The following is an 8069-nucleotide window of genomic DNA, read 5'->3' as shown; positions in this document are numbered from 1 at the left end:
TGTCCTTGCTTTTTTCCTTTCAACAAAGTTTATCTCTTTTTCTCCTGAGAAATTTGTATTCTGAAAACTGGAAGGTGAGGATCCATAGAGGGAAAGTCTGGGACAAGGACAAGGAGCTTCTTCCAGAGGGGGATAGTCTGAGGCCTGGTCCACAGGCTTCACCCACATGAATTGTGTCTGTTTATTACCCCAATCGAGGTTTAATTTTCATCTCTGAGAGACAGAGAGAGAGAGAGAGAGAGGGGGACAGAGATGTGAGTGAGATAGGAAGAGAGATACAGAGAGAAACACAGGGGATGGGAAATGTCTCTGAATTTGTTTTAGCCTCTGGTTTATAACTGGGATATTTTTGTATTTGGATGTTGCTAAGAGCTTGTGTAACTGTGAAGGGGTCGGTATGGGGGGGATGGAATCCTGGGCTCTTGCTGTGCTATTTTGTTTAGAAATGTTCTTGCTTTGTGTTTTTGTCAATTCTTTTCCCTCTCTCTTTTCCCCAGGAATTTGGAGTTTGAAGACTGCAATGTGACTATGAATCCATGGGCAGGAGCTTTTCCCCAGCTTGGATGGATGGACTCAGGCCTGTTCCACACTCCCCACCCACCCACGTGAGTTGTGTCTCTTTATGACCCCTAGTTATAATTTTAATCTGGGAGGGACCCTGGTTTTTGGTTCATCGATGAAGCGGTTTCTGTTAGATGATGGGGTGCTGGATTTTGAAACCCTGGGGTTAAAATATCCCGGCCTCGCGATTAGTCAGAAACACATTAACCCTTTTGTGTGTGGCAAAGAGGAGATTAAAAATCTGAAACCTGAGGCTGTTTAAAAGCTTGTTATAATTCCAAAATAAGACAGGGAGTTTAGCACCTTCTGGAGACTGATGGGTGGACAGGGGGAACTATAAATGTAAAACATGGCCAGTGTGGTGTGGTGAGGGTGGGGAGAGAACAGCCCCCAGTCTCTGCCTCTCCAGCTTGTTCCCTCTCAATGTGATTTGTCGTTACTTTAATTGGGTTGGGGGAGGGTGTTGGGAGGGGGGGAGAGAGAGGGGGTGAGGCCCATTCCCCTCTCACTGTCCCGCAATCCTCAGCCAATACATTTTTAACTGGTCATGAGCAGGAGGGGAGTGGGATCTTGCTGTGTACACATGGTCTCTACCGCCCCACCCCACCCCCCCCCCCCCCGCCCTGTTCCTTGCCCCCCACAACAGTGACAACACTTTCAAAATAAAAGTTGAGGGAAAGGAGAGTGCGGAGGGAGGGGTGATGGGGTCAGAGAGAGAAGAAGGTGCGGAGGGAGGGGGATAGACTGAGGCCTGGTCCACAGGCTTCACCCACGTGAGTTGTGTCTGTTTCTTACCCCAATCGAGGTTTAATTTCCATCTCTGAGACACAGAGTGAGAGTAAGTTAGTGAGGGGGACAGAGATGTGAGTGAGATAAGAAGAGAGATACAGAGAAAAACACAGGGGATGGGAAAGGTCCTCAATCTGTTTTCGCCTCTGGTTTATAACTGGGATATTTTGGTATTTGGATGTTGCTAAGAGGTTGTGTAGCTTTGAAGGGGAGGGGGTGGGTGTGGGGGTGGAATCCTGGGCTCTTGCTGTGCTATTTTGTTTAGAAATGATCTTGCTTTGTGTTTTAGTCCATTCTTTTCCCTCTCTCTTTTCCCCAGGAATTTGGAGTTTGAAGACTGCAATGTGACTTTGAATCCATGGGCAGGAGCTTTTCCCCAGCTTGGATGGATGGTCTCAGGCCTGTTCCACACCCCCCACCCACCCACGTGAGTTGTGTCTCTTTATGACCCCGAGGTTTAATTTTAATCTGGGAGGGACCCTGGTTTTTGGTGCATCGATGAAGCGGTTTCTGTTAGAGGATGGGGTGCTGGATTTTGAAACCCTGGGGTTATAATATCCCGGACTTGCGATTAGTCACAAACACATTAACCCTTTGGTGTGTGACAAAGAGGAGATTAAAAATCTGAAATCTGAAGCTGTTTAAAAGCTTGTTATAATTGCAAAATAAGACAGGTGGGGAGACAGTGCGATGAAGTGGAATCTGTTCAATCAGATTCACAGGGGCCATTACTGTTCAGTTTACTGACATTCTGACTTTAGTTTTACCTGTGTGATTTTCTGTGTCTTTCTCCCTCCAGCTTTTCTCTCTCTCTCTCTCTTTCTCCAGCTCTCGTTGTGCCCATTTTAAAATTTAATCAACAAAAACTGACCAGAAACAGCAATGTGATTTGTCATTATTTTAAATGGGGAGACAGGAACATTTCATCTCTCATTTCAATGCAGAGCACATGAGACAGAGGAAAGGAAAATAGAAAGATGGACAGAGAGAACGAGCGAGAAAGAGGGATGGAGAAAGAGAGGACAGGGACAAGGGCCTAGATAGGAGCATCCATCTTTACCCTGAATGTGAGAGACGGGAGCAGAGAGAGAAAAGGGAGGGAGTGATTGAAACAGAGAGAGAGGGAAGCCAACGCGAGTGGAGGTGTAAAAACAGGAGGGGGTGTGGGAAAGAGAGACAGGGTCTGATGGTCTCCAGTGTGTAGTCACAAGCCACCTCCACTCACATCCTCTGAGATAGAATGAGATTTTAAATTAAATCCTGGGATGGTAATTTTAAAAAGTGTCCCAAAGGAATGTGCAGCCCCTTCCCAAACTGAAACAGGGAGTTTAGCACCTTCTGGAGACTGATGGGGTGACAAAGGGAACCATTTTAATTCAATTTATGCAGTTAAGTGTCCTTGCTTTTGTCTTTTTAACCAATTTTATCTCTTTTTCTCCTGAGAAATTTGTATTCTGAAAACTGGAAGGTGAGGATCCATACAGGGAAAGTCTGGGACAATGACAAGGAGCTTCTTCCAGAGAGGGATAGTCTGAGGCCTGGTCCACAGGCTTCACCCACATGAGTTGTGTCTGTTTATTTCCCCAATCGAGGTTTAATTTTCATCTCTGAGAGACAAAGAGAGATAGAGAGAGATTGAGGGGGACAGAGATGTGAGTGAGATAGGAAGAGAGATACAGAGAGAAACACAGGGGATGGGAAAGGTCTCTCAATCTGTTTTAGCCTCTGGTTTATAACTGAGATATTTTTGTATTTGGATGTTGCTAAGAGATTGTGTAATTGTGAAGGGGAGGGGAGGGGAGGAGGGGGGTGTTTAATCCTGGGCTCTTGCTGTGCTATTTTGTTTAGAAATGTTCTTGCTTTGTGTTTTAGACAATTCTTTTCCCTCTCTCTTTTCCCCAGGAATTTGGAGTTTGAAGACTGCAATGTGACTATGAATCCATGGGCAGGAGCTGTTCCCCAGCTTGGATGGATGGACTCAGGCCTGTTCCACACCCCCCACCCACCCACGTGAGTTGTGTCTCTTTATGACCCCGAGGTTTAATTTTAATCTGGGAGGGACCCTGGTTTTTGGTTCATCGATGAAGCGGTTTCTGTTAGATGATGGGGTGCTGGATTTTGAAAGCCTGGGGTTAAAATATCCCGGCCTTGCGATTAGTCACAAACACATTAACCCTTTGGTGTGTGACAAACAGGAGATTGAAAATCTGAAATCTGAAGCTGTTTAGAAGCTTGTTATAATTCCAAAATAAGACAGTGAGTTTAGCACCTTCTGGAGACTGATGGGTGGGACAGCGGGAACCATTTTAATACAGTTTACGCAGCTTCTGTGTGTGGATTTCTCTCTCTCTCTCCATCCTCCTGATCTTGCTGTGCCCACAGGGGCCTGTGGCCTTTCCCCACATGAGAGAGAGAGAAAGGAGAGGTCAGGGGAAAGAGGGGGAGAGATAACAAAACAGAGCGGAGATGGTGTGGGTCGGTGAGAAGACACTGGGTCCGGGGGGAGAGAGAGAGGGCTCCTCGTGTGCAGTCACTGCCCAGCTCCCAGTCAGGGCCTTCCAGAAAGTGGGATTTGACCCCAACTGAAATCCCGAGGCAGTGATTTGAAAATGTCTCCTGAGAGAATCCAGCTGCTCCCCAGTTTGAGTTTCAGCCCTTTCAGGGGGTTGTGGTGGTGGGGAGGGAGAGAACTGAGGGGATGGCCCCCAGACTGGGGAATTCCCATGGGGAAGACGGGGAGAGAGAGGCTTTCACAGCAGGTGTGGAGATTGGGAAAGTCATGGGATCCTGCTGTGTAAAAAAATGAAACAAAGAGGCCGCCAGCCTTTCCTGAACTGCATCAGTGACCACACTTGATAGAAATGGGTTCATGGAGGGTGAAGCAGTCGGACACACAGAGAGAGAGAGAGAGGGAGAGGGAGAGGGCCTGAAATGAGTACCTGGAGCCTGTGCGAAGGCTTCTTCTCACCCCCCAGAGTCATGTCGGTGTGTGTTAGACAGGCCGGGCCACGGGCTTTCCTGGGTTAAATGCAAGCGGCAGCAGCCATTTCAATTGAGTTTAATGTAGATCTGAGGGTGCGGGCTGGTGGTGAGGGTGGGGAGAGAGCAGCCCCCAGTCTCTGTCTCTCCAGCTTGTTCCCTCTCTCCCTCTCTCTCTCCAGCCAATTCTGTCCATAATTCATCTTTCAATAAAATGTATAAAAACACCAATGTGATTTGTCGTTACTTTAATTGGGGGTGGGGGAGGGTGTTGGAGGGGGAGAGAGAGAGGGGGTGAGGCCCATTCCCCACTCACTGTCCCGCTATCCTCAGCCAATACATTTTTAACCGGTCATGAGCAGGTGGGGAGTGGGATCTTGCTGTGTACACATGGGGGCAGAGAGAGAGGTGGGTGCAGAGGGCGGAGTGATGGGGGCAGAGAGAGAGAAAGAGGAACAGAATGAGGGAGACTTCGACAGAGAGGGGGTGGGGATGTTGGGGCCTCGGGGGCAGGGGAAGGAGACACAGGGTCTGGGGGTCTCCCCCTCCATTGTGGGACCGCTCGTGGGATCCTGCTGTGCAAATTGTCTTAGTTGCAACTCTAGTAACTATTTGATTGACTGGGGGATGTGATTGTGGAACTATAAATGTAAAAGATGGCCAGTGTGGTGTGGATTTTTGTCGATGGTGAGACAGGAACTTTACAGAGTGCCCTTTCTATCCAGCACTCACAGGGGCGGGGAATTAAAATGGCCGGAACTTGTACCCGGGTCTAATTCACCAAGAGCACAGGGCCCGTGTCTGAGAGCAATTCACGTCACGGTGAAAGGTAAAGGCCCGGCAGCCAATTTAATTCACTTCACCGATCTCTGACTGTCAAATTCTCAGTCTCCTCTCTCCCCCTCGGTCTCTCCAATGGGGGAAGAGAGAGAGAGAGAGTAAGGGGGGAGTGAGTGAGGTGAAACAGAGGGGCTGAGATTGCAAAACAAGAGGAGGGGGTGTGAATAGACACAGGATCTGGGGGTCTCCAATGTTTAGACTCTGCCCAGCTCCCAGTCACATCTTTTAGAAAAGGCTGAATTGTGGAAATGATTCCAGGGACAGTGAAGCAAGTGACTCACTAACAATGAGAGCATTTTAAACATTCATTCATTCACTGCAAAGCGCTCAGTCTTTCTGAGGTTCTGAAGGGGTCGGGGGTCTTCACTGTCTTAGTCCTTCTCCAACTTGCTGCCTCTCTCTCTCTGTGTAAATATTGCCCCATTTAAAAAGTGCTGAGCAGAGCTGACTGCACCCTGTGGGATCTTGCTGTGCCCAAATTCCCTGCAGTGTTTTATACTGTGCCACAACCAGTTAATTTATTAAAAATGTGCTGATTGGACTCATTTCCTGTCCCTCAGGATCCCTTTACCAAGTCCTAACTGTGAGAGTGTGTAAAAGTTTGTGCTAATTCCTGAATAATGCTGGTGTTTTAGGCAGGGCGATGAATTGGGAGGTGGAACAGTCATTTGAATTCAGTCTCTCTAGGATGTGTCCCTACGTTACAACAGAGAGAGAGGGGGGAGATTGAGGGAAACAGGAAAAGACAGTGAAACAGAGGCAGGGGGTTGGGGGTGAGGAAGAGACACAGGGTCTGGGGGGGGTTAGGGGAGGGTCTCCAGTGTGGAGTCAGTGCCCAGCTCCCAGTCTCTGCAGAAAAGCCTCAGTCACACCCTCCCGGGGACGCCTGGTTTGTAAAAATCGATGCTGGGATGGAGATTTCAAAAAGTCTCCCCCAGGAAGCAGCAGCTTGTTCCCGGTTTGAAGAGAAGGAGTTTAGGCCTTTCTGGGGATGTGTCCGGACTCAGAGCACACATGGTGCCCGGGGTGGGGGGAGAGGGGGAAGAGGGAGGGTTACAGCAGGCATGAGGCTGGGGAAGGAAATGTGTCTCCCTGTTCCCATCCGGATAGCATTACATTGCTCCCTGTGGGATCCCCCTGTGCAGAAACGGCCTGCAGCTTTTCCTAAACTGCAACAGGGAACACACGACGTTGCTGGGGGAGGGGGTGGCATTTCCCTGTCTCTGTTACTCCAGCTTTCTCTCTCCCTCTCTCTTTCCAGACATTTCTTTCTCTGCTTCACCTTGTAGTAAACTGACAGGAAAGTCATAATGTGATTTGTCGATATTTGAATTGGGGGGGGTTAAGGGGGAGTGGGTCCCATTTCCTTCTCACTCCTTCCAGCCCTGCCTGTGAGGTTTGGGCTGAGCTGTGGAGGGAGAGGAATGTTCTGTTAGACTGGGGCCTCTTCCTGTCCCTGAGCTTTAATGCAGCCTCTGCGACTAGGCCCAATTCACGGCCTCTATTCAGGCCCCTCGGGAGGGTCTGTGCATTGGCTGAACTCCCCAATAAAGGCCCGTGTTTCAGGCCATGAATGTGACGGTGAAACAAAATGCGCAGCAGCCTCTTGAATTCATTTGATTGAGGATGTGATTGTGCGTTTTCCTGCTGTCTCTCTCTCTCTCTCTCTCTCTCTCGATTGTGAGTTATCAGGGAGGGAGGGAGAGAGAAAGGGGAGAGGGAGGGAAACAGGGAGAGAGAGGGACAGGGAGGGGAGAGACGAGGATCTGGGGGTCTCCGGCGTGCAGTCACTGCCCAGCTCCCAGCCTCTGGAGAAAAGACCCTCACTCCCAGCCTCCCAGAAGTTTGGATTAGTGAAAAGAAACTGTGTCACTGAGGGGCCAATCTGTGCCAGTTTGTTTCAAGATATTTCTCTGCCCTTTCCTTTTCCATCAATTCTCAGTCTAAACCAATCTGATCTGACTGTGAGCACACTGCAGTGTGTGGGATTTTTCTGTGCGCAAATACCAAACAGGTTTTCCCAAATGACCACCAGGGAGCACACTTTGAAAATTAATTCCCCGACTGGTGAAGCAGGCGGGAGGGCCTGAAGTGAAACTTGTTCAAGTGAGGCTGTTTCCCCGAATAATGCTGCTGTTTTAGACACTGCGATGAATTGAGGCTTGAATGAAATGTGCGGGAACCATTTTGAATTGGAGTTTATTGAGGCCCTGACTGTGGATTTGTCTCTCTCTCTGCCTCTCCATATTCTGGCATGGGAGAAACAGAGAGAGAGAGAGAGAGAGAGAGAAACAGAGAGAGAGAGAGAGGAGGGAAAGAGGAAAGATTGAGGGAACTATTGAGTGGGGAGGTTAACAGATGGTGGGAGGGGACGGTTATGAGGGAGAGACAGACAGCATCTGGGGTTTGTCCGGTCCATGTCCCTCGGGGGGCTGTTTGTGGGATCCTGCTGTGCGCTGCAATTGTAAACATTGATGTGTTTACTTTCGGAGGTCCTGGAATTGAATTTCTAAATGTGAGGCTGCGTAAAGGCCTGTTATTTTTATGTTGCTTATTTATTGCTCTATTTCCTGTGATGAATTCCCAACACTGATTTCTCTGAAGTTTTCATATATTTTGTAAAGCAATTTGTTCCCAACCCCGGGCCCAGTTTTAAAGAGGAAGATTTTCTGGGAATAGGGGGTGGGGGAAGGATACCTGGCTAACATCACCTTGCTTGTGGGATCTTGCTGTGCGTATCCAACCTGCAGCCTGGTTGGACGTGGGGAAGTGTGAGGTCATGCACTTTGGTAGCAAGAATAGAGGCATAGACTATGTTCTAAATGGGGAGAGAATTCAGAAATCTGGAGCGCAAAGGGACTTGGGAGTCCGAGTCCAGGATTCTCTTAAGGTTAACTTGC

Source organism: Cetorhinus maximus, unplaced genomic scaffold (genome assembly GCF_964194155.1).
Source record: "Cetorhinus maximus unplaced genomic scaffold, sCetMax3.hap1.1 HAP1_SCAFFOLD_235, whole genome shotgun sequence".
NCBI lineage: Eukaryota > Metazoa > Chordata > Chondrichthyes > Lamniformes > Cetorhinidae > Cetorhinus > Cetorhinus maximus.
Note: the sequence above shows the minus strand (reverse complement) of the source record.